The sequence below is a fragment of the Myotis myotis genome, unplaced genomic scaffold (assembly GCF_014108235.1).
Source record: "Myotis myotis isolate mMyoMyo1 unplaced genomic scaffold, mMyoMyo1.p scaffold_m19_p_4, whole genome shotgun sequence".
Taxonomy (NCBI): domain Eukaryota; kingdom Metazoa; phylum Chordata; class Mammalia; order Chiroptera; family Vespertilionidae; genus Myotis; species Myotis myotis.
In genome coordinates, this window is record NW_023416346.1 from 42,980,707 (window position 1) to 43,006,439 (window position 25,733).

The 25,733-nt window shown below is 40.3% G+C and overlaps 1 long non-coding RNA gene across 1 annotated transcript in view; it reads left to right on the top strand.

Moving 5' to 3' along the window:
- Nucleotides 1-11,434: 11,434 nt before the first annotated feature.
- Nucleotides 11,435-25,733, top strand: part of LOC118654662 — an 83,856-nt gene continuing 69,557 nt past the window's right edge. Inside the window, exons 1-2 of the long non-coding RNA XR_004967017.1 lie at nucleotides 11,435-11,711; nucleotides 11,808-11,894. This is a non-coding gene — a long non-coding RNA (uncharacterized LOC118654662). The remainder of the gene's footprint in view (nucleotides 11,712-11,807; nucleotides 11,895-25,733) is intronic.

Genomic DNA, 25,733 nt, shown 5'->3' on the forward strand with positions numbered 1-25,733 from the left:
AAATCTTTATTTTTCAGATTATTATATTTGTTCCTCTTTTTTCCCCCCATAGCTCCCCTCCACCCAGTTCCCACCCCACCCTCTGCCCTTACCCCCCACTTTCCTCATGCATAGGTGCACAATTTTTGTCCAGCCTCTTCCCGCATCTCCCACACCTCTTTCCCCCCCAAGAATAGTGAGTTCATTCCCTTTCTATGTCCCTGATTCTATTATAATCACCAGTTCATTCTGTTCATCAGATTATTTATTCACTTGATTCTTAGATTCACTTGTTGATAGATGCATATTTGTTGTTCATAATTAGTATCTTTACCTTTTTCTTCTTCTTCCTCTTCTTAAAGGATACCTTTCAGCATTTCATATAATACTGGTTTGGTGGTGATGAACTCCTTTAGCTTTTCCTTATCTGTGAAGCTCTTTATCTGACCTTCAATTCTGAATGATAGCTTTGCTGGATAAAGTAGTCTTGGTTGTAGGTTCTTGCTATTCCTCACTTTGAATATTTCTTGCAACTCCCTTCTGGCCTGCAAAGTTTCTGTTGAGAAATCAGCTGACAGTCATATGGGTACTCCCTTGTAGGTAACTGACTGTCTTTCTCTTGCTGCTTTTGGATTCTCTCTTTGTCTTTTGCTCTTGGCATTTTAATTATGATGTGTCTTGGTGTGGTCCTCTTTGGATTCCTTTTGTTTGGGGTTCTCTGCGCTTCCTGGACTTGTAAGTCTATTTCTTTCACCAGGTAGGGGAAGTTTTCTGTCATTATTTCTTCAAATAGGTTTTCAATATCTTGCTCTCTCTCATCTTCTGGCATGCCTATAATTCGGATGTTGGTACACTTGAAGTTGTCCCAGGGGCTCCTTACACTATCTTCGTATTTTCAGATTCTTTTTTCATTTTGCTTTTCTGGTTGGGTGTTTTTTGCTTCTTCGCATTTCAAATCTTTGCCTTGATTCTTGCGCTCCTCTGGTCTGCTGTTGGGAGTCTGTATAATATTCGTTATTTCAGTCCATGTATGCTTAACTTCTAGTTGGTTCTTTATCATAACATCAAGGGTCTCATTAGATTTCTTGTAGATCTCAATAACTTTATCGGTGGCTTCTAGACAGTTCTTGAGAGACCTTAAAAGTGTGGTTCTGAACTCTATATCTTCCATTGACAATTTTGTCCTGTTTCTTTGTCTCCGCATTTTTTTATGCTTTCTTGGTGCACCCCCTAGTGGTCTTTGTGCGCAGTCTTGTTGTAGTTAAGCCTTGATTGTTGTAGTTAATACTAGGGGGATTTGACCTCCAGGCCAACTGGCTGTGAGAATCAGCTGTGTCTGCAGTGGGAAAACTTCTGTCCTCTAGGGAGGTGCTAATCTAGCCTTTGCCTGAGGCTATCTGGCAAATGGATCTGTGCAGGGCTTGGGAGGAGTGGGTCGCATGGGATCAACAGAGCGGGTGGAGGGAGCAGTTATGGCTGCTCTCAGTCCTGTCCCCAGAGGCTCTGCCTCTCAGAGTCCCAGCAACTGCTGCAAACCTCGGAGAGAAAGCTGCCCTCGCGTTCCGACTGATGCCAGACAGTCCCGCTTCTCCCGTTTGAGTCTGGGTCCCTAGAGACTCGCCCAGAACTGGAGCTCAGAATCTGAGACTCCCTCTGGATTGAAAACGACAACTGCGCTCTCAGCTACCAGCCCGCTCCGCACGTACCTCCGCACCTTTGTATTTTCCGCACTGCGCCTCCTCTGAGTCTCGTATGCTGTTCTCTTTCCTTCTAGTTGAAGAATTTCCCCTCAGCCAGTCTTCCTGTGGTTCTGGGCGATGTCTGTTCCGAGTTTTAGTTGTATTTTTGAAGTGGTTGTTCGAGGCAGCTAACACCAGTGTTTACCTATGCTGCCATCTTGGTTTCCTAGGACTTTATTCTGGGTTCTTTTTTCTTATTCTCTTTTTTTAAAATATTTATTTATTTATTTATTTATTTATTTATTTTATTGCTTAAAGTAATACAAAGGGTATTACATATGTGTCCATTTTTCCCCCCCGCCCTAGACAGTCCCCTAGCCTCCCCTACCCCCCAGTATCTTATGTCCATTGGTTATGCTTATATGCATGCATACAAGTCCTTTGGTTGATCTCTTACCCCCCTACCTCCTGTCGCCCAACCCTCCCCGGCCTTCCCGCTGCAGTTTGACAATCTGTTTGAGGCAGCTCTGCCTCTGTATCATTGTTCAAAAGTTTATAATGGTCTCTATTATCCATGAATGATTGAGATCATGTGGTATTTTTCCTTCATTGACTGGCTTAGTTCACTCAGCATAATGCTCTCCAGTTCCATCCATGCTGTTTCAAATGGTAAGAGTTCCTTCCTTTTTAGAGCAGCATAGTATTCCATTGTGTAGATGTACCACAGTTTTCTAATCCATTCATCTACTGATGGGCACTTAGGCTGTTTCCAGATCTTAGCTATGGTGAATTGTGCTGCTATGAACATAGGGGTGCATATATCCTTTCTGATTGGTGTTTCTGGTTTCTTGGGATATATTCCTAGAAGAGGGATCACAGGGTCAAATGGGAGTTCCATTTTCAGTTTTTTGAGGAAACTCCATACTGTCTTCCATAGTGACTGCACCAGTCTGCATTCCCACCAGCAGAGCACAAGTGTTCCTTTTTCTCCACATCCTCTCCAGCACGTATCGTTTGTTGATTTGTTGATGATAGCCAGTCTGACAGGTGTGAGATGGTACCTCATTGTTGTTTTGATTTGCATCTCTCGGATGATTAGTGACTTTGAGCATGTTTTCATATGTCTCTTGGCTTTCTGAATGTCCTCTTTTGAAAGGTGTCTATTTAGGTCCTTTGCCCATTTTTTGATTGGATTGTTTATCTTCCTTTTGTTAAGTTGTATGAGTTCCCTATAAATTTTGGAGATTAGGCCCTTATCAGATATGACATTGGCAAATATGTTTTCCCACACAGTGGGTTTTCTCGTTTTGTTGATGGTTTCTTTTGCTGTGCAGAAGCTTTATATTTTGATGTAGTCCCATTTGTTCCTTTTCTCTTTAGTTTCAAGTGCCCTAGGAGCTGTATCAGTGAAGAAATTGCTTCGGCATATGTCTGAGATTTTTTGTTGCCTTTGGATTCTTCTAGAATTTTTATGGTTTCCTGTTGTACATTTAAGTCCTTTATCCATTTTGAGTTTATTTTTGTGTATGGTGTAAGTTGGTGGTCTAGTTTCATTTTCTTGCATATATCTGTCCCATTTTCCCAACACCATTTATTGAAGAGACTATCTTGGCTCCATTGTATGTTCTTGCCTCCTTTGTGCAATATTAATTGAGCATATTGGTTCAGGCCGATTTCTGGGCTCTCTATTCTATTCCATTGATCTATATGTCTGTTCTTGTGCCAGTACCAGGCAGTTTTGAGAACAGTGGCTTTGTAATACATCTTGATATCTGGTATTGAGATCCCACCTACTTTGTTCTTTTTCAGGATTGCTGCAGCTATTCGGGGTCTTTTTTTATTCCAAATGAATTTTTGGAGAGTTCATTCTAGATCTATGAAGTATGTCGTTGGTATTTTAATAGGAAGTGCCTTGAATTTATAGATTGCTTTGTGTAGTATGGACATTTTAATGATGTTGATTCTACCAATCCATGAACACGGTATGTTCTTCCATCTTTTTATGTCTTCCTCTATATCCTTTTTCAATGTCCTTTAGTTTTCTGAGTAGAGGTCTTTTACCTCTTTAGTTAAGTTTATTCCTAGGTAGCTTAATTTTTTTGGTGCGATGGTAAACGGGATTGTTTTTATAATCTCTCTTTTTGAAAGTTTGCTATTGGTGTATAGAAATGCCTCAGATTTCCTGGGGTTAATTTTGTATCCTGCTACATTGCCAAATTCATGTATTAAGTCTAGTAGCTTTTTGATGGAGTCTCTAGGGTTTTGTATGTATAATATCATGTCGTCTCCAAATAAGGACAGTTTTACTTCCTCTTTTCCAATTTGGATTCCTTTTATTTCTTCTTGCCTAATTGCAATGGCTAACAATTCCAGTACTATATTGAACAGGAGTGGTGAGAGTGGGCATCCCTGTCTTGTTCCTGTTCTTAGGGGAAATGGTGTTAGTTTTTGTCCATTGAGTATGATGTTGGCTGTGGGCCTGTCATATATGGCTTTTATTATGTTGAGGTATGATCCTTCTACTCCCACCTTGCTGAGAGTTTTTATCAAAAATGGGTGTTGAATTTTGTCAAATGCTTTTTCTGCATCAATTGATATGACCATGTGGTTTTTTTCTTTCAATTTTTTTATGTGATGTATCACGTTTACTGATTTGCGAATATTGTACCATCCTTGCATTCCTGGGATAAATCCTACTTGGTCATGGTGTATGATCTTTCTGATGTACTGCTGGATCCGATTTGCTAAGATTTTGTTGAGGATTTTGGCATCTATGTTCATGAGGGATATTGGCCTGTAATCCTCTTTCATTGTGTTGTCTTTACCTGGTTTTGGTATTAGGGTGATGCTGGCTTCATAGAATGAGCTTGGAAGTGTTCCTTCCTCTTGAATTTTTTGTAGTAGTTTGAGGAGGATAGGTTTTAGTTCTTCCTTGAATGTTTGGTAAAACTCCCCTGTGAAGCCGTCTGGTCCTGGGCTTTTGTTTGCTGGAAGCTTTTTGATGACTGCTTCAATTTCTTCCAAAGTTATTGGCCTGTTGAGATTTGTAGATTCTTCCTGATTGAGTTTTGGAATTTTGTATTTTTCTAGGAATTTGTCCATTTCCACCAGGTTGTCTAGTTTGTTGGAGTAGAGCTGTCCATAGTATTTTTTAACAATCATTTGTATTTCTATGGTGTCTTTTGTTATTTCGCCTCTATCATTTCTGATTTTGTTTATTTGGGTCCTCTCTCTTTGCTTCTTGGTGAGTCTGGCTAGAGGTTCATCAATCTTGTTTATCCTTTCAAAGAACCAGCTCTTTGTTTCATTGATTTTCTGTTTTATTTTTTTGGTCTCTATGTCATTTATTTCTGCTCTAATCTTTATTATCTCCTTCCTTCTGCTCACTCTGGGGTTTTCTTGTTGCTCTCTTTCTAATTCTTTGAGTTGTAGAGTTAGATGATTTACTACCATTTTTTCTTGTTTTTTGAGATAGGCCTGTAGAGCTATAAACTTCCCTCTCAGGACTGCTTTCATTGTGTCCCATAGGTTTTGGATTGTTGTGTTTTCATTGTCATTAGTTTCCAGGATGTTTTTAATTTCTTCTTTGATCTCATTGGTAACCCAATCAATATTTAATAGCATACTATTCAGCTTCCAGGTGTTTGAGTATTTTGGGTTGTTTTTATTGTAGTTTATTTCTAATATTATGCCATCGTGGTCTGCGAAGATGCTTTTTATGATTTCAATCTTCTTGAATTTGGGGATACTTTGCTTGTGACCCAATATATGTTCTGTTTTTGAATATGACTTATGAGCACATGAGTAGAATGTATATTCCCTGGCTTTGGGGTGAAGTGTTCTGAAGATGTCAATTAAGTCCATCTGATCTAGTGAGTCATTTAGGATTGATGTATCTTTGCTGATTGTTTGTCTAGAGGACTTATCCATTGCTGTCAGTGGTGTATTAAAGTCCCCTACTATGATTGTATTGTTATCAATCTCTCCTTTGATATCTTCCAGGAGTTTTTTTATGAATTTGGGTGCTCCTGCATTGGGTGCATATATGTTTACCAGGGTTATATCTTCTTGTTGTATTGATCCCTTTAGTATTATGAAGTGGCCTTCCTTATCTCTTGTTATGGCCTTCACTTTGAGGTCTATTTTGTCCGATATAAGTATTGCTACCCCAGTTTTCTTTTCCTTTCCATTTTCCTGAAAGATATTTTTCCATCCTTTCACTTTCAGTCTGTGTGAGTCCCTTCTAATGAGGTGGGTTTCTTGTAGACAGCAGATGTATGGGTCATGTTTTTTTATTCATTCAGCCACTTGATGTCTTTTGATTGGAGCATTTAGTCCGTTTACGTTTAAAGTTATTATTGAAAGGTACTTGTTTGTAGCCATTTCTTTTTTTGTGTGGCTGTTTTCTTTCTGAGCTTTTTATTTCTTCTTTTTATACCAGTCCCTTTCGCAGTCCTTGCAATGCTGGCTTGGTGGTGATAAACTCCCTTAGCCTTTTATTGTCTGTGAAGCTTCTTATTTCCCCTTCAAGTTTGAATGATAGCCTTGCTGGATAGAGTATTCTTGGATTCAGTCCTTTGCTTTGCATCACTTTGTAAATTTCTGTCCCTTCTTTTCTGGCCTGATGTGTTTCTGTTGAGAAATCATTTGATAATCTAATGGGAGATCCCTTGTATGTAACTTTCCGTCTCTCTCTTGGAGCCTGTAAGATTCTCTCTTTGTCCTGAACATTTGCCATGGTAATTACGATGTGTCTTGGTGTGGGTCTTTTCAGGTTCACCTTGTTTGGGACTCTCTGTGCTTGTGTGACTTTTTTCTTCCCCACCTCGGGGAAGTTTTGTGATATTTGTTCTTCGAATAGGTTTTCTAATCCTTGTTCATCTTTCTGTTGTTCTGGCACCCCTATTATTCGTATGTTGTTTCATTTCATGTTGTCCCAAAGCTCCCTTAGGCTCTCCTCCTGTCTTTTAATTTTTTTCTCCAATGCAGTACATTTTGGGTCTGTTTTGCTTCCTTGTCTTCTAATTCACTAATTCAGTCCTCTGCTTCTCCTAGTCTACTGTTGATACTTTCAATGGTGTTTTTTATTGCAGCTATATCACTCTTCATTTCTTCTTGGGTCTTACTTATGTTGTTGATTTTTTCATCTGTTTCTTCTAGTTTCTTCCATATGTTATTGATTTTTTCATCTGTTTCTTCTTGCTTCTTGTAGAAGTTGTTGATTTTTTCCTCCATCCGGTTTATGCACTCTAGGACCCTTATTCTGAGTTCTTTTTCTGTCATGTTGCATGCCTCTGTATTACTTAGTTGCTCTTCTGGAGAGTCCTCTTTCTCTTTCTTTTGGGGGTTTCCTTGTCTACCCATGTTTGATCACACTAACATATCTAAACGTTGAGTCGTTCAGTGGCTGCTCCCTGGGTGGCAGTGACTCCTTGGTCTGTGGTTGTTCTTCGGGGGGTTGCGGTAGCAGCTGCTCCTCAGTTGGCAGCAGCTCCTCTGGTGGGTGCTGTTCACAGCTGTGGTGGCTCTTCTGGCTGGTGGGGGGAGGCTTCACGTACAGCTGCTGTACCTTAGCAGAGGGTGTGGTGCTCAGGAGGCTGCTGTTGCTTGGATCTGCTTTCCAGGGGATTTCTGCCCTTCCCGGCTGGAAACGGTCTCACCAGCTGAGCAATTTCGCCAATTCGGGGTGAGTGTTATTAGTTTCAGCTGCTCACTCCATTTGCTCCGGGACACGACCTGGGACGCGTCTGCCTATATCGCCGCCATCTTCAGAATCCCTCGGTTCTTTTTTCATTTTGCTTTTCCAGTTGGGTGTTTTTTGCTTCTTTATATTTCAAATCTTTGACTTGATTCTTGTGATCCTCTAGTCTGCTGTTGGAACTCTGCATAATATCCTTTATTTCAGTCAGCGTATGCTTAATTTCTAGTTGGCCCTTTTTCATAACCTCGAGGGTCTCACTAGATTTCTTAAGGGTCTCACTACATTTATCGGCGGTCTCAACAGTCTTTTTGAGTGCTTTACTAAATTTATCGGCGGTTTCTAGAAAGTTCTTGAAAAACCTTAAAAGTGTGGTTTTGAACTCTATATCCAGTCGTTTGCTTTCCTCCATTTCTGTCATTTGTGAACTGTCTCTTTGTCTCCACATTTTTTATGCTTCCCTGTGTTGGTAGAGTGGCTTTGTGTTCTAGGTGTCCTATAGTGCCCAGTGGCTCAGCCTCCCCAATTACCTGAGGTAGACACTCTTGGTGCACCCCTTTGTGGGCTTTGTGCACAGTCTTGTTGTAGTTAAGCCTTGATTGTTGTAGGTATCACTGGGAGGAATTGACCTCCAGGCCAATTGTCTGTGAGAATCAGCTGTGTCTATCGTGGGAGATCTTCTGTGCTGAAGACACCCTTATGAGGCAATACTTGCTTAAGTGGAGCTATGGTGCTCACTGAGTCTGCCCCCTGAGTGTGTCCCTTATGGATCTGAGGAGTTGTAATTGGATGGTCCCACTCTGACCACTGGGTACACTGGCTCTTGGATGTAAGGAGGTGCTAATTTAGCCTCTGCCTGAGGCTACCCAGCAGGAGCTATGGAGAGATCTGCAGATTCCCCTTCCTTGTTTGGGGTTTGGAGGTGCCCAGATGAGTCCCAGTTGTGAAGCAGTGCAAGCTGCTGTGGGGCCTTGGGCCTTCTCTTGGAAGTTCTGGGTCTGTCTGGCCCAGCTGCAGTTTGTTAGGTAATTTTCAGATTGCAAAGGGCCAGGGCATTCATATGCAAAAGCCTCTGCCACAGCTTGGGTGGGGCGGGGTCTCAGGGAATCAACAAGGTGGAGCAAGCAGCTATGGCTGATCCTCAGCCCTGCCCTAAGGGGCCCCGTGTCTCAGTGTCCCGGTAATCGCTGTAAGCACCTGTGAGAGAAAGCTGCCCACGAGTTCCGAGTTCTGCCCACTGCCAGACAGTCCAGTTTCTCCCCATATGAGTCTGGGTCCCCAGAGACTCACCCGGAACTGGAGTTCAGAGCAGTCGGGAGCTTGTGTTTCCCTCCCAATTCAAAAAGACAGCCGCGTCCTCAGTTGCCAGCCCTTGTCGTGTGTGCCTCCGTACCTCTGCACTTCCGCAGCTCCTCTGAGTCTCAGTGTGCTTTTCTCTTTCCTTCTAGTTGTAGAATTTCCACTCAGCCAGCCTTCCTGTGGTTCTGGATGATGTCTGTTTTGTCTTTTAGTTGTATTTTTTAATTTGTTGTGGGAGGCAGCAATTTCTAGTGTATACCTATGCCGCCATCTTTGTTTCTCTCTCCTTGCATTTTTTTTTACTGTAAATTGTATCAAATTAAAAACAAGTGGATTATAAATAGTAAATAAATTAAAAATAAACAAGTAAATGGACAAATATACAAACCAGACATTTTCTAGGGTGAGATGATGTTTACTTAAACCTTTATCATATGTATTTGACCCTTGGCTGGTCTGATACATGACTTGGGCATCTCAAATTGCAGAAGGCTCTTTTTATCCTTACACAATTTTTATAAGTTTCAAAATGGAGCAATGATTTTTCCTACTTTTTTCTTTTTCTTTGGGGGTGGTAGATTCTTCTTGCTTCTTTAAACTTGGACTCTTTAATTATCAACTTATTTTCAGTCAAAGAAACTTTGTCTGATGCAAGAAGACCAGTATCTTGTCAGAGGGGAGTATTGAGTATTGGACTAAGCAACTTGCACCATGTATTATCCTAATGAACCAAAGAGTTACTTTAGCAACTGGTGATTTAAGCATCAAAAAAGACATAGGAGCCCTAACTAGTTTGGCTCAGTGGATAGAACGTTGGCCCTCAGACTGCAGGGGTCCTGGGTTTGATTCTGGTCAAGAGTACATGCCTTGGTTATAGGTTTGATCCCTGTCCCTTGTCAGGGTGCATATAGGAGGCAGCCAATTGATGTGCTTATCTCACATCAGTGTTTCTCTTTCTGTCTCTCCCTCTCCCTTCCACTCTTTCTAAAAATCAATGGAAAAATATCATCGGGTGAGGATTAAAAAAAAAAGACATAGGAAAGGTGCGAGGGGGCTGAGAGCCAGGGCAGCTGGCAGTAGCAGTCAGCAGGTGGGAATAGACTTATGGGAGGAGAACTGAAGGCTCTGAACAGTTTGTGTGGCAGAGTACTCTGGTGGGGTTATGTGAGAACTACATTCACGGAAGAAAGTAGGTAAAATAACACAAGAGAATAAACCTATTCACACAGAGTACTCCCATCTTTCGAAGTTGTAGCTGGAGAGCAATCCCCTCCTGAGTTAAGCTTCCCTGTGTGCCCTTCCCTTCTTCCCAACGGTGTTTGTCTAATGTTGTATAGCTCATCATTCATACTCCTTTTATGGCACTTTCTACTGTATTTGTGGAAGTCTGTCCTTCTGTCCTGGATTGTGTCTCCTGAAGGCAATTTGTTAATCTTTATTTCCTAGAGGCCTGGCTCTGTTCCTGGACTGTAGAGTTGTTAGTAGTTTGTTAACTAATGAATGTCACAATGAGGAATAGTGCAGTTTGAATCCATACTGTTTAGTCAGTGTTGATCAATCTCTCACACTAAAGGGCCTGACCGCTGGCCTCTAAAAGACTTGCATACCCTGAAACCACAATTTCTTCCATTTAAATTGTCCCAGAACTCAGGTCTCAATAGGGTATCAAAACCTTTTAAATTGTGTATGAAATCAAGCTACCTTGGGGTAGTTACAGATCTCTTGATTCTTTGTGAAAGAATATTGATTTTTGGGCCATTGTCACTCTGATTTACTAAATGATAGGCCTGCAAAGCTTCTCTTCTCCCTATCTCCATGTTGATTTAACTTTACAAGGGGTGATAGCTTTTGTTTTGATTAAACTTTGTGAAGAGCTCTATTCAGTGAAAGCTTCCCATCTTACAGAAGTCAGCTTTTTCTTACAGTGGGACCAACACCTTGGTCTTGATTGTTATTCTCAAACTTTGCCCCAAACTCTGACTCTCTATTTGGCCATTCTGTGGCCTTGGACAATTCTAGTCCATATTTCTTTCCCCTTTGGTTGACAACAGCAGCATTCTTTTTTACCCCTAGTGGTGTTTTACTAGAAAGGTGCAGTGGTGGAGGGTGAGGTGGCTGTAGTCTTGTGAAAATAACTTTCTTGAGAGACAAGTAAATGTCTCTTCACATGATGTTTGTCCCCAGAGTCAATCATTGTCTCAGGAGCAATAAGGTCTTTGTTTTTGTTATATTATTTCTGAAGATCTTAAAACCCCCATTTCCTCACACTGGGACAGCCATTTCCACCTTCATGAAGCAGACTAAGTCGTGTGTACTTCTGACCTCTCCCCCACCAGAACGTCATGCTCCCAGCCCTCAGGCATTCAGACTGTCTCTTTCTTCTGGCTTATCAAAATATGTCTCCAGGAAAAGGATCTTGTATAGGTCAGGTCATTTCTTATTTGCATTAAGGTTACAATGTCATCCTTTTCCAGGATATTTTCATATTAAGTCTTATCTGCATTTGTTGAATAAATGGCTTCCTGCCCCCTGCCTTTTTTTTATTTCTTCAAATTAAAGCATTAGGAAGTCATTAGGGGATAGATTATAAAGTAGGTGGTAATTCTCTGGGCATCTTTGTCATGTCAGTTAGGTCATTGAATATTCCATTTAAGTGTCCTGTTAAGTAGAATATCTTGAAATAGCAACCAGATTTCCTGAAGGCCAATATAATATCTCAAAACTAGAAGCTGAAAACATAGCTTTTAGGGGCTAAAGTTCATGTTCTTTTGCAGAATATCTCCTGCCTCATCAGGAATGTCCCTACAATTTAATTGATCACTGCAAGCTGGACATTGGTCCAAGACAAGCAGATGCTGTCATGTTATTGAAGACTAGGTCGCTAAGATGTATCCTGAAAAATGAAGATGGAGCAATGGAGTCATGAGCCAAGGAATATGGACCGCCTCTAGATGCTAGGAAGGGCAAGAAAATGCATCATTCCCTAGAACCTTGAGAAGGAATTCAGCCCATGCTGACACTCTGAGTTTAGGACTTTTGATCTCCAGAACTATAAGGTAATGAATATGCATTGTTTTAAGCCACTAATATTATGTTGATTCGTTATAGCAACCACAGAAAATTAATACAGAGCCCATGCTTTTGATTACTAGGCCTTGTTATCTTAGATACCTACAAAAGGAGTGCTTATGGAATTATCAGGCTACTCTAAAGAAAAACAGAAAAAACATGGCCATTTGGTGAGTACAAACCTAACCAGTAACTCAGACCCATAAGTAGGAGATATTTAGTCTTGTATTTCAACTTGAAATATGATCTGAAGATCTTGGATAATTGAAAGAGAGAAAGAGAGAGAGAGAGAGAGAGAGAGAGAGATTGATTCACTTCACCAAAAGCTGATCCTTTGAAAAATATATTTATTGTGGTATCTGGTTTCCGTCCACTAGATGTCAGGAGAGACAATGTCAAGGCTTCTACTGATTGCTTCATCCTTCTACTTTGGTAGCATTCCTGATGAAACTAAAGAGAATTAATTGCAGAAACTGTATAGCGATTAACATGTAAAATGTAGACAGGATACAATAAATATTCCAATTTATTATTTTGGAATATACACAACAACAAATACTCATAGCCTGTGTTTTCATGAGGCCAAATGAAATATTGTCAGCTCTTTAAACAGTTTTAGTCACCCACAGAGGGTATTCAGGCCTCAGGTTATTCACCTAGAAAGCCACTCAGCAGCCTAGCACAAGAGAATTTTATTTATTGGTTTGGTATAAGTTAGGTCATTTTTTTTTCTTAATACCCATTTTCTGGCTGCTGTAGTGTTCATGTGAAAGACTCCATTCTGTCTTCAGTGATATTTAATTTGCTTATTTAGATGGTTTAAGCAATTTGCCCTATAAGTTGCACTTCTTTTAGTTTGCTCCTGGGTCAGACTGGATGGGCCTGGTAGGAGAGCACAAAAGGGTTACCTTCTAATTAGGATCATAAATAACCAAGGTTAAAGACAGTGATGTTGTCAGATGATTCATCAGCATGCCATTGGGGTCAAGATAAGAAGAAGAAGAAGCAAACAACAATAACAAAAAATCTAAGGCACTTCTTGCTGAACTGGGTGGTGTGTGTGTGTGTGTGTGTGTGTGTGTGTGTGTGTGTGTGTGTTGGGTTGATTCCCAGGGAAAAAAGAAGTGACGATTCTTCCATGGCATGCTTGACCACAAATCACCAAAGAACTGCCCATTGGTTGTAGAAACAATAAACAGGGTCAATAAATTTGGACCAGAGCTCCTAACTAGGTTATGTCTATGGGAAATACAGTGGAAAGCTGACCTCTTTAATTCTTTTTATTACACCTCAGTGTCATTAGTATCAGTAGGTCTTTTCAGATAACATACTTTTAGTTCTTATGGTATGGTATAACTTTCTAAGTTTTTTTTCCCATTTTTGAGTCTTCCTAAATATTTCTTACCTTATATCTGTAGAGCTTTCTGGATTTTCCTCCCTCCTGACTTATACATATTCTCATGTATCTTTGTTTAACTTTCTTAAATCAAACTATGATAGCTTAACATTCCTTTCCTGTATTCTAAGGAATCGGTGACCCTTCCCTCTATCTGCAGGCTTCAGGTTTCATACATTTACCCAGAGCTGTTGAATCAGGGGTATTTTGAGCTACTATTCTCCCTATGTCTACTTTTGTTTTTTAGCAATCTTCTAAATTTTGTTCATGTTTAAATAATCACTTTTCAAATAAACAGTGCATGTACATGGTGCAAAACCCAGAGAGTAAAAAGAAATGTTTTTAAATAACCTCAGAAAGTGAAGTTTTTCTCCTATTTCAACCCTGAACATTCAATTCCCTTCCCCTGAAGCAATAACTATTATCTATTTCTTGTTTATTATCCTAAGATAGTCTAAGCATTTATATAATGTTAGCAGTCACATGCTTTATATAATCTTTTATACACAACTTTTTTCATTTAACATTATTTTAGAAGTAGTTCATATCAGTACATTTAGAAAGACCTGATTCATTATTAGATGAACCATAATTTGTTGATGGACATCTAGATGATTTCCAATCTTTTGCTATTACAAACATTGTTCTAAAACATATCTTTGTAAATAAAGTCTTTTTGCACATGTAGGAGTATATCTGTAGCATAAATCCCCAGAAAAGGAATTGGTGACTCAAAGGGTATGTGCATTTTTAATTTTGACAGAAATTTCCAAATTGTCTCTATTGAGGTAAAAAGAATTATTAATCCTATCAGCAGTGTATGGGAGTGCCTACTTCCTTACATTCTTGGAAGGAAATGTACCAAAAATGTTAATCTTTCTTTATCTGACATATATTATAGTTCAATATATTCTAGATTTAGTTTGCATTTCCCTCATGAGATTGAACATAGAAATATGTTTAATATTAATTTGTATTAATATTTTTTGTGGATTACCTATATTCATCCATTTTCTAATTTTTAATTGGGTTGTTGACCTTAGTTTTATTGATTTGTAGGAGGATTTTTATATATTAAGGAAAATAGCCCTTTGTCTTTGGTATATGTTGCTGTTTTTTCCAGGTTGTCTTTTGATTTCCTGATAATGATTTTTTTGTGATACATTATTTTTAGATTACATAGTCAAGTTAATCTTAGCTTTTATGCCTTTTGGGTTATACGGCATCTTAGGTATTTTTCTCTTTTTTAAACTTTATGATATTTTTATTTTTTTAATCTTTATTGTTGAAAGTATTACAGATGTCCCTCCTTTGTCCCCCTCCACCTGGTTCCTGCTCCACCCCAGGCCTTTACCACACTATCCTCTGTGTCAATGGGTTATGCATATCTATATATATATAAAAGCCTAAGTGACCTTTATGACCTGTTGACTGAACGACCGGTCGACCAGTCGCTATGACATGCAGTGACCACCAGGGGGCAGACGCTCAATGCAGGAGCTGCCCTCTGGTGGTCAGTGTGCTCCCACAGCCAACCTCCTGCAGCTGGCCAACCTCCCGCGGCCCCTCCCCCCGGCCAACCTCCTGTGGCCCTGATCGGCCCCTATTGCAGGCCAGGCCGAGGGACCGCACCTGTGCATGAATTCATGCACCCGGCCTCTATAATGCATATAAGTTCTTTGGTTAATCTCTACTTGCCCTCTCCCCCTTCCCTCTGAGTTCTGTTAGTCTCTGCCATGCTTCCATGCCTCTGGACCTAATTTGTTGGTTTATTTTGTTCATTAGATTCCAAGGTCTTTTTCTCCCTGGAATTATTAAAAAATTTAACCCATATTTCTTTCTAGCATTTTTATGGTTCTCTCATTTCAGGTTTAAACATTTAACCCATTTGGTATAAGGAATGACAGCGATTTAATTTTCAAATATACTTTTAACTATTATCTCCCCTAATTATGTAAATAATAGCTGCTTATTGCAAAACATTTAGGGATACAGAAATACAAAAAGAATGAAAAAAATCACTTCTCATCCTGTTACCTAGAGATAACCACTGATAACGATTGTATTTCCTTTTCCTTTTTTCTATGTATATATAGAAACATAGCTTTTTCTTTCAAAATCAGGATCATATTATGTATACAGTTCAGCATTCTGATTTTTTCAGCTTAATATTATATCATGAGAAAATTTCCCATGTGAAATGTGCTTATTCTTAAAATATTAGTGCTTTGTTGTCTGTCTGAGTCTTTTTCATCTATATCTATTTTGAGGCTTACTTTGAAAGCTCTGGAGTAATATAAACTATTTCTGTACAAATGGTTATGACTTTTCATGGGAAGTCTCATGCTTTCCCTTCCATCGTTCAAATTCTTAATTAAAAGTTAAGTGAAAATATACTTAATTTGGGACCAAATTATATTCTTTGTATAATGCCTAAGAATGTATATGTCAGGTAACTATTCATGATATTTTGACTTAATATCATTTATTTTATTTTATTAAAAAAATCTTTATTGTTGAAAGTATTACATATGTCCCTTCCCCCCCCCCTCCACCATTCTAACTCGCCTCCTCTCTGCCTTCCCTCAGGCCTTCATCACACTGTTTTCTATGTCCATGGGTTATGCATACAAGTTCTTTGGTTGATCTTTTCCCACCTATGCACCCACCCCCGCCTTCTGAGATTTGACAGTCTGTTCATGCTTCTATGTCTCTGGATCTATTTTGTTCACCAGTTTATTTTGTTCATTAGATTTCACATTGACACTAAACCACACAAAATCATAATTTTCTATGAAAAATTTACTAATTAACTGTATATATCACTTAATGAGGTAATTATTTAAAATAACTTATAGACAATGCAAAGGGAATATGGTACAGGAGAGATTAGATTTCTTTTTTTAAGATTAGATTTCTGATGGTCAAGTAATAAAAGGCTTCATGGAACAAGTGGTATTTTATATGGGACTGGATAGAATTTGACAGGTAGAGATAGAGGTGTGAAGAGCAAAACATTTTTGTCAGAGGGGACAAACTGTGCTAAAATCCAGCAGTGGGGATATACCAGGTATGTGGAGTGAATTTTCAGTTGTCCAGTTTGGTTGATGCATGAGTTGCATGAGTGGGAAAAGGGAGAGATTAGTTTTCAAAATTAACTTTGTGCCCTGACTGGTTTGGCTCAGTGGATAGAGTGTTGGCCTGCGGACTAAAGGGTCGCAGGTTCGATTCCAGTCAAGGGCATGTACCTTGGTTGCAGGCACATTCCCAGGAGGGGGTGTGCAAGAGGCAGCTGATCGATGTTTCTCTCTCATCGATGTTTCTAACTCTCTATCCCTCTCCCTTCCTCTCTGTAAAAAAATCAATAAAATATAATTTTTAAAAAATTAACTTTGTGACCGTCAAACCTCAGAGGGAAGGTAGGGGAGGGTGGAGGTAAGGGGGAGAGATCAACCAAAGGACTTATATGCAAGCATATAGGCCTAACCAATGGACACAGACAACGGAGGTGAGGGCATGAGTGCGGGGGTGATAAGGGGTAATGGGGGGGATAAGGACACATATGTAATAACTTAACCAATAAAAAATAAAATAAAAGTAAAATCCGCTGCTGTTGAAAAAAAAAATTAACTTTGCAAATGCAAAGCTTAATGAAGGCTTTGAAAGATAGACTGAGGAGTTGCTACTTTTCTAGATATTATAATGATGAAAAGTTTTTGACTTTTTCCTATGGAAAATGTTAAACATACACAGAAGTAAACAGAACAATATGACAACTCCTCATGTAGCCATCATCCTGCTGCAGCAGTTGTGATTTTTTTCAGTTGTGATCTTATAGTCACTCTTGTTGTATCCTCATGCCCTATTTCTGCTATATTATTTTGAAGGAAACCCTAGACATCCTATCATTTCATACATAAATATTTCAGAATGTGTCTCTAAAATATAAGGATTCCTTCCAAAAACATAACTGTGATACTAAAACATAGCCACACCTAAAAGAACTAACAATATTTCCTTTAAATGATTTAAGATTTTTTAAGATGGCATGCCATGACCAGTGCAGTGTTCAACCCAGGAAGGAACATGGCTGCTCCCCCAAGCATAAAATATTGTGTTATTTAATTGAATGAACTTGATGTTGCATAAAGAGTTACCTAAATGCAGACAACAGACATGAACCATTTTTTATGAGTGGCAAATGCTATAAGTCAATTCACTGACAGAAAGTCATTTAGAGATTTTTTTAAAGGCATGCAATTACATCAGTAGCAGAGCCTGGAAATTATGTTTCTCAGAAGGGAAAATGGTATAGTCAATTTTCATTAAAATAAAACTGACAAAATAATTTTTTCAACCTTTTAAAGTCTTTCATAGAAATAGCAGGGGTCTATTTCTTTCTATCTTTGTCATCTTTGCCTGGAACTGCCCAAGAAAACGATTTTTTAAAGACTAAGGTTAAAGACGATAATTAAGGGAAAGGAAGAAAATAAATAGCTCAGTATCCCAATAAATTGTGTCCTTCTAAAGAAACTGCATTATGCTAGAATAGATTATTATCTGGGGGTTGGTTGGAAAAGTGCTGCTATCATGGTGGAAATGCAATTACATTGTGTTGTATATTGATGAAGAGAAGGCCATTGAAAGCCAGAAGCCCCCTTATTCCCCTGGGTGCCTTCATCCCTGTGACATTAGCCACCTGGAGCCCTGTTTGTTCAGTTGCCCATATGATAGAATATCTAATCTCCTCATTTCCTGTGCTGTGGAAAATTATTTTCTTCAGCAAGTGATTGAACCCTTATTTGGGATGAAAATCACTGATGTATTTAAGACAATGTATTTGGCACAAAGCAAAGTTGAGTCTCAGATTCCTTTTCCTAGCAGACCTTGCCCCAAAGCCTGTCATTAAAAAAAAAAAAGACAATAGAATGTTCGAGTGGGTTTGGTAGAGCAGAGGTGGTTTTAAAGGTAAATATTTTCATTAACTTAATTTTTTGAATACTAACAAGATGGACGGGGGAAAGACATCTTTAGAATAACTATTGCTACTGCTAAATTTTATTTGTAATTCAGCACCCCTGTGAGGTCACAAAGCCATTCAAATGTAAAGAGACAATTGCACAGTACAGTGTGATGCTGTTGCTTATGTAGAATGACTTTCAATTCAAGAGGGATAGAAGATGGAATATGCACAGTTTAAAAAAATTTTACTTTCTTTGCAATATAATAGCCCTAATAAGAAATAGAGGCTTCTGACTGTAGGAGGCAGAACTTGAGATATACTAGTATTTAATCTTTCCTCATTTTTTTTTTGTTCTAACCAGTCTTGCTTTTGCTCATTGCTTTATGTCCTGTTCTTATCTTTTATTTATGTAGTTCCTGTTCTTTTCTTTTATTTATGTAGTTCCTTTATTTTATAAGGTCTACTCATCCTAATATTATGCTGGAGATAGATCAAACATTTCAACAGATTAGACCAGACAAATGTAAACCGTGTTAACATCCCCTTTATCTGCACTTTAGACTTCTGGATATCTAAACTGGCCTCTCTGCAAGGCTAGAACCTGGAAGGTAAGAAAAAGGAGGTTTTTGAGAGGTCAAAAGAACTATCACAAAGACCATGAACTTTATCCTGCAGGAGAAGCATCAAGATAGGCAGTCAGGTCCTAACTTTAATCAGTAACCTTATTTTGTACACAATTCTAATAGACTTCATTATCTGGCTTACTGCACTACAGCAAATCAGATGAGAGACTATTAATAGCAGGTCTACTGAGAGCCAGGAGAAATAACAGCCAAAAGTTTGAATACGAGGAGTAGAAAAGACATGAAAATTGAGACAAGCTCAGGAGTCTGTGGCCATTGAATGATGGGGCAAACAGGCATGTGGGCCACAATAGCCTTAAGCACATCTTCATCTTTAAGATAGGAACCATCTTGCCTCTCTATATGTATTGCCAGTACTTAACCCATAAAGAAGAAACTTGACTTTTTTTTTTTTGAAAACAGACATTAAAGCAGGATCCCAGTAGAATCCGTTAATGCTTATAGTGCTAAACTAAAGCCATCAAAATAATTAGATTATATTCACTGTACTTTGACTATGAAGACAGAAAAAAAACATCCTACAAAATTCAATTAAAAACATTTGAGTAAATACCTGGGCATGGGATTGCTGGATAGTGTCCTAGGTTTATGTTTAACTTCATAAGAAACTGCTAAATTGTTTTACAAAGTGACTGTGCCATTTTGCATTTCCACCAGCAATGTTTGAGAGTTTCTATTGGTTTTCATGCTCTCTAGAACTTGGCATTGTCAGTTTTTAAACATTTTAATTTCTAATAGGTGCACAGTGGTATATCATTTTGGTTTTAATTTGCATTTCCCTAACAACTTATAATATTTAGAATTTTTCATTTGCTTATTTGCCATCTGTTATCTTCTTTGATGAAGTGTCTGTTAAAGTTTTTTTGCCTTTTTAAAAATTGGGTTACTTGTTTTTCTATTATTGAGATTTCAGGGTTCTTTATCTACTTCGAGTACAAAATATCTGTACTTTTATCTGTAAGTGTTTACCCAAGTGAAATGAAAACTTGTGCTTACACAAAAAACCTGTTCACAAATGTTAATAGTGGCTTTGTTGCTGAAAACTGGAAACAACCCAAATATCTTATAACTGGTGAATGTTTAAAAGTATGTAGTATATCTACATAATGGAATACTACTCAGCATTAAAAATGAACAAGCACCAGAGTCTCATAACAACTTGAATGAAACTCCAGTGCTTCATGATAAGTGAAAGAAGCCAGGTTCAAATTGCTCTGCAATGTGTGATTCTACTTATGTGACATTCTGGAAAAGATAAAACTATAAGGATAGAAAAGAGATCAGTAGTTACCAGGAGCTGTGGCAAGGTTTAACCATAAAGGGGGCTGCATGAAGGAAATTTGAAGAGTGATGGATATGTTCTGTATCTTGATTTTGTTGGTGGTTTGTCAATACCCAGAATTAACATCACAGATTTTACTCTACATAAATTATACCTCAGGATTTTTAAAGGAAAAAAGGAAGAGCTGGGGGTAGAAAAGGGAGTAAGCTATATAATCGTGGAAGGGTCTCTACTGTGGCTATAATTCAGGGGGTTTTCAGCAAGCCAGAGCATTTCATTAGTTATCAGACTTCTATAAGAAGTTTAATCCTGTTTTAAAGGGAACATAAATAAAAAATTTTAATCATTTGAATTTTAACTTGTGGAGAATTGTGAATGCAATAGGCATAGCTTAGCAGTTATTAATGTGATGGACAGATAAAAGCATGATGGAAGAAGCGGGGAGAAAACCAATCTATACTAATAAAAGCCTAGGCGACCCTCGTGCAATGCCCTCACGTCATCACAAGATGGCCACCCTCAAGTCATCAAAGGTGGCCGCCCCCACGTCATCACAAGATGGCCACACCATGTCATCACAAGATGGCTGCCCCTACGTAGTCACAAGATGGACACCACAATATGGCCACCACAGGATGGCCACCACAAGATGGCTGGCAGGGGAGGGCAGTTGTGGGCGATCAGGCCGGCAGGGGAGGCGGTTGTGGGTGACCAGGCCTGCAGGGGAGGGCAGTTGGGGGCAATCGGGCCAGCAGATGAGTGCAGTTGGGGGCAACCAGGCCTGCAGGGGAGGTCAGTTGTGCGCAACTAGGCCTGCAGGGGAGGGCAGTTGGGGGTGAACAGGCCAGCAGGGAAGGGCAGTTGGGGGCGATCAGGCTGGCAGGGGAGGGCAGTTGGGGGCGACCGGGCCTGTAGGGGAGGGCAGTTGGGGGCAATCGGGCCTACAGGGGAGAGCAGTTGGGGGTGATCAGGCTGGCAGGGGAGGGCAGTTGTGGACGATCGGGCCAGCAGGGGAGTAGTTAGGTGTCAATCAGGCTGGCAGGTGAGTGATTAGGAGCCAGCAGTCCCAGATTGTGAGAGGGATGTCTGGCAGTTGGACATCCCCTGAGGGGTCTCAGATTGGAGAGGGTGCAGGCCAGGCTGAGGGACACCCCCCCGCCACATGCACAAATTTTGTGCACTGGGTCTCTAGTTGTGAATAAGTGACCAGCAGCTTATTTTATTTTTTATGGTTAGTTCCCATTTTATAGGAATAATAAGGAAGTCTTACCTTTTGTGACAGCATGGAGGGGCCTGGAGAGTATTATGCTAAATGAAATAAGCCAGTCAGAGAAAGATAAGCACCATATGATTTTGCTTATATGTGGAATCTAATGAATAAAATAAGCTAACAAAATGGAGACCATCAGCTTATTTGTCCTTATTTTACATGCACTCAGAAACAAATACTTCACCTTTTTCTCCTTCTTTTCCTCCTCTTTCTCCACTTCCTCCTCCTCCTCTTCACATCTGTTAGTCTATTCTTCACATGGGAGCCAAATCTCTCTGTGATCCAGGCACACATGCCAAGCCTCACAATTTTACTTATTTCCTATGAACATTCCTACCTGTGTGAGTTTGCTACATTGGCCTCTTTCCCTGATATGCCCTACCTCCCATGATTCCTGATTCTTTCAAGCTACAACTCAAAACCTGCCTACTCCAAGAAGCCTTCTTTGATTACTCTATTCAGAAGTGAATTTTCCCTTCTTGTACTTACTAGATTCACAGAAAATTCTCATTGTATTGACTCCAAAGGCAGGGGGTAGAACAAAAGAACAAATATGTATATATTACAGATGCTGAATAGATACTGAATGATCGGCCTGAAACATTAGCTTTGTTTGAAGCAGTATAGTGTAGTGGCTAAAAAGCATGGAGGTGCCATGTTGCCTAGGCTTGAATATTACCTCTGCCATGCACTGGCTGTGTGATACTGGAGAAATGATTTAACTTCCAAGTCTCAATTTCCTTATCTGTAAGATGGCAATAATAATAGCATCTACCTGGGATTGTTGTGAGGAGTAAATAAATTAATTTATTATCAAGTGCTCTATGTAAATGTTAGCTATCATTAATTTGGAAGCAGCCTTAATACTTCCAACTAATTCTAATCAGATGGGCTAAATATATCAATTCAAAGGGTATGTTAGTTTCAAGGGGATATTATTGTTAGAAGATGTAGAAATATAAGATAACATTTACATTCATCCCATCCAGGCACTCAGAAAGATCAGCAACACTGGTTCCATTATGGATTCTAATCTAACTCTGTGAAAATTTGTCATTTTAGCCTTCGTAATGGCACTTTAAGGGGGGCTGCATTGGTGGGGCTGAAGGAGGGGGAGTCAGCTGCTGTACGACCTCTCTGAAGAGAACACTTATAGCCTGCCTGTGCCATGAGCAGCCATTTGATATTCTAGGCAGCTGCCTGACACTGCACTTTGGTGCCCCACAGTGTAATTAACAGGCACACACACAGCTGCCTTGTCAAACAATTGGCCAGACTTGGCAGAGTATGCTGCAGAGATGGGGCTATGGCAGGGAGCACCTAGGATATGTTCACCACCTTGGGCACTGAGCTTTCCCAACAGTTCCATAATAACACTGCAGCTGCACCCTGAGCACTTCTGAAAGCACTGTGCCTGCTAATTTTTTATAGGAGACTATCCAGATTCCCCAATTCATAGTGAGTTGCCATTCTCTGGCTTAAACAACAATGTCAGTAGCTTGAACTCCTCTTTGATGCTATCAGTCAGCTGTAACTGACCCATTCGAGTTTTTTGTTTTTCATTCTCATCTAACCCACACAAGGACTTTTTCATCCCTGTTACCCCTGGCCAGATAAATCTTGTTCAGAGAAGGAAGTGTAAGAGGAAGTGTGATGTCAGAAAAAAAGCACGGGACTGGGAATCAGGAGACCTCCCTGTTTGTTCTAACTCATTAGTTATAACATGACCTTGAGAAAGTGTTTGTTCTCCCTGGGACTTTGCATCTTAATGTGTACAATTAAGGTGGTTAGGTTAGAGAGAGCTTTTCTGGGATATTTGTGGCTTTGGGGATCTATTACTCATCAGCCATTTCTAGAACTTTGGATCTTTGATCCTGAATGCAACAGAATCTTTAGGATCTCAGAATTCAGAATCTCGATATAAGAATCTCAGAACTGTCCCTACCCTGAGTTGCCAATAACTGACTCTTATGTAGAATAGGATCCCTGTCTTTGAAACTTCCAGCCTGCCTTGCTTTCCAGCCTTTCTTGAGGATCCTGCACACTCCTAACATGAGATCGTATTCAGAATGCTCCAGCAGCTTTTGGTGAAAAGCTCAAGAATGTAATAACACTGCACATAGAACCAAGGATCAATTTTTTTTCCATCCATTTTATTTTATTTCATTTTTCCATCTTTTCTCCATTTATTTTATTTATTTTTTAAATTAAATTTTCCCCATCACCATTTATCCCCTCTATGCCCTCTTCCACCTCCACTCTCCCTGCCATTACCACACTACTGTCCATGTCCATGAGTTCTCTCTCCTTTTCCTTTTGTGCTCTTTTCCCTCCCAGCCTCTACCCCCCATCCCCAAACCAGAGCTATCTGCTTGCTCTCAATGAGTCTGTTTCTGTTTTTCTTGGTAGTTCAGTTGGTTCATCAAGGATGAATTCTAAGCTTAGCTTTGCTACTCTGTATAGGGTATACTGATCCCAGGGCTTGCTCATCTAGTTCTATTTTTCACATTTTATCTGTATCAGCCATTAGGCTGCTAGTTTGAGAAACTCTGTTGGTTTTAGCTGGGTTCATTCAGCTAATTTCCCTTATGAGGAAATGTCTCACACAAAGGAGCCTCCTGTAAAAGTAGAGCAGGAGGGACTGGCCCCTGGCAGTCTCACTGCATGCTCTCTGCACATGCTTATCCATTTGAAATCAGGTTGAGGAGAACAACAGGGACTGCTCAGATAGGGTTGGGAGTGCCTAAAAGGGAAATCAATAGCCTCACTGTGTGTGTGGTCAAAGGCTGAGACTCTACTACTACTACTGGTTCTGCCTTGGGGGATGGAGGATACTTGTTGGTAGGAGCCAATTATATGCATCTCTCCCCAACTCTGCTTTCAGTGATGTCCAGTTGGTACCTTGACATTGGCCAGCATGGTAGTATTTTTCACTATGGAAATGGGCAAACACTGCAAATCAGGGATGTTTATTTTTTCAATCTTTTTTCGTTCTCTTGTTCAGATATGGATATATCTTTAAATTTATTGGCCTTTTCCTGTCATCTCCAATCTGCTATTGATACCATAGAGTGAGCTTTTCAAAAACTATATTTTTATTGGTTTGAGAGAGGAAGGGAGAGGGAGAGAGAGAGAAAAACATCAGTGATGAGAGAGAATCATTGATTGGTTACTCCCTGCACATCCCCCACTAGGGATTGAGCCTGCAACCTGGGCATGTGCCCTGACAGGGAATTGAACCGTGACCTTGTGGTTCATAGGTCAACACTCAACCACTGAGCCATGCCATTCGGCCCCATAAAGTAAGTTTTTAATTTTGGTTATTATATGTTTCAGTTGTAAACTTTACACTTTGCTCTTCTCTTCCTTTTTTGAGACTTTCCATTTTTTCTAGTTGTTTCAAGGATTTTCATGATTAGTTGCAGGAATCCTATCTAATAAAAGACAAAAAGGGTAATTGACCGTACCTTTGCTATGCTTCCCATTGGCTAATCAGGGCGATAAGCAAATTAACTGCCAACTAAGATGGTGGCCAGCAGCCACGCAGCTGAAGCGAGCAGGAGGCTTGCTTGCTCCAGTGATGGAGGAAGCCAAGGTTCCCCGCCTGCTGCGGCCCGGCTCTGAGCTCTGAAAGCAACAAAGTTTCAATTATAGAAGGTAAACAAACCTCAGATACCTGCTTTCAGCAGGCCGTGGCCTCAGAGCTGGGAGCGAGCAGGAGCCGGCTCTCAGCTCCAGTGACAGCAACAAAGTTTCAATTATAGAAGGTAAATAAATCCCAGAATTAAAAAAAAGAAAAAAAGGAGAGGCTGGGAGCTTCAGTCCCCGGCCAGCCTGAAAATAGCCTTCAGCCCCTCACCCAGATTGGCCAGGCACCCCAGTGGGGACCCCCACCCTGAAGGGGGTGTGACCAGCTGCAAACAGCCATCAGCTGCTCACCCAGGCTGGCCAGGCACCCCAGCAGGACCCCCACCCTGATCCGGGACACCCTTCAGGGCAAACCAGCCGACCCCCACCCATGCACCAGGCCTCTATCCTATATAGTAAAAGGGTAATATGCAAACCGACCCTAACAGCAGAAAGTCTGGGAATGACTGGTCACTATGACACACACTGACCACCAGGGGGCAGACGCTCAATGCAGGAGCTGCCCTCTGGTGGTCAGTGCGCTCCCACATGGGGGAGCTCTGCTCAGCCACAAGCCAGGCTAATGGCTGCCAGTACAGTGGTGGTGGTGGGAGCCTCTCCTGCCTCCTCAGCACCACTAAGGATGTCCGACTGCAGCTTAGGTCTGCTCCCTGCTGGCAAGTGGACATCCCCCGAGGGCTGCCGGGATGCCAGAGGGATGTCTGATTGCCAGCTTAGGCCCAATGCCCCGGGTAGCAGGGCTAAGCCAGCAGGTGGTCATCCCCCAAGGGGTCCCAGACTGTGAGAGGGCACAGGCTGGGCTGAGG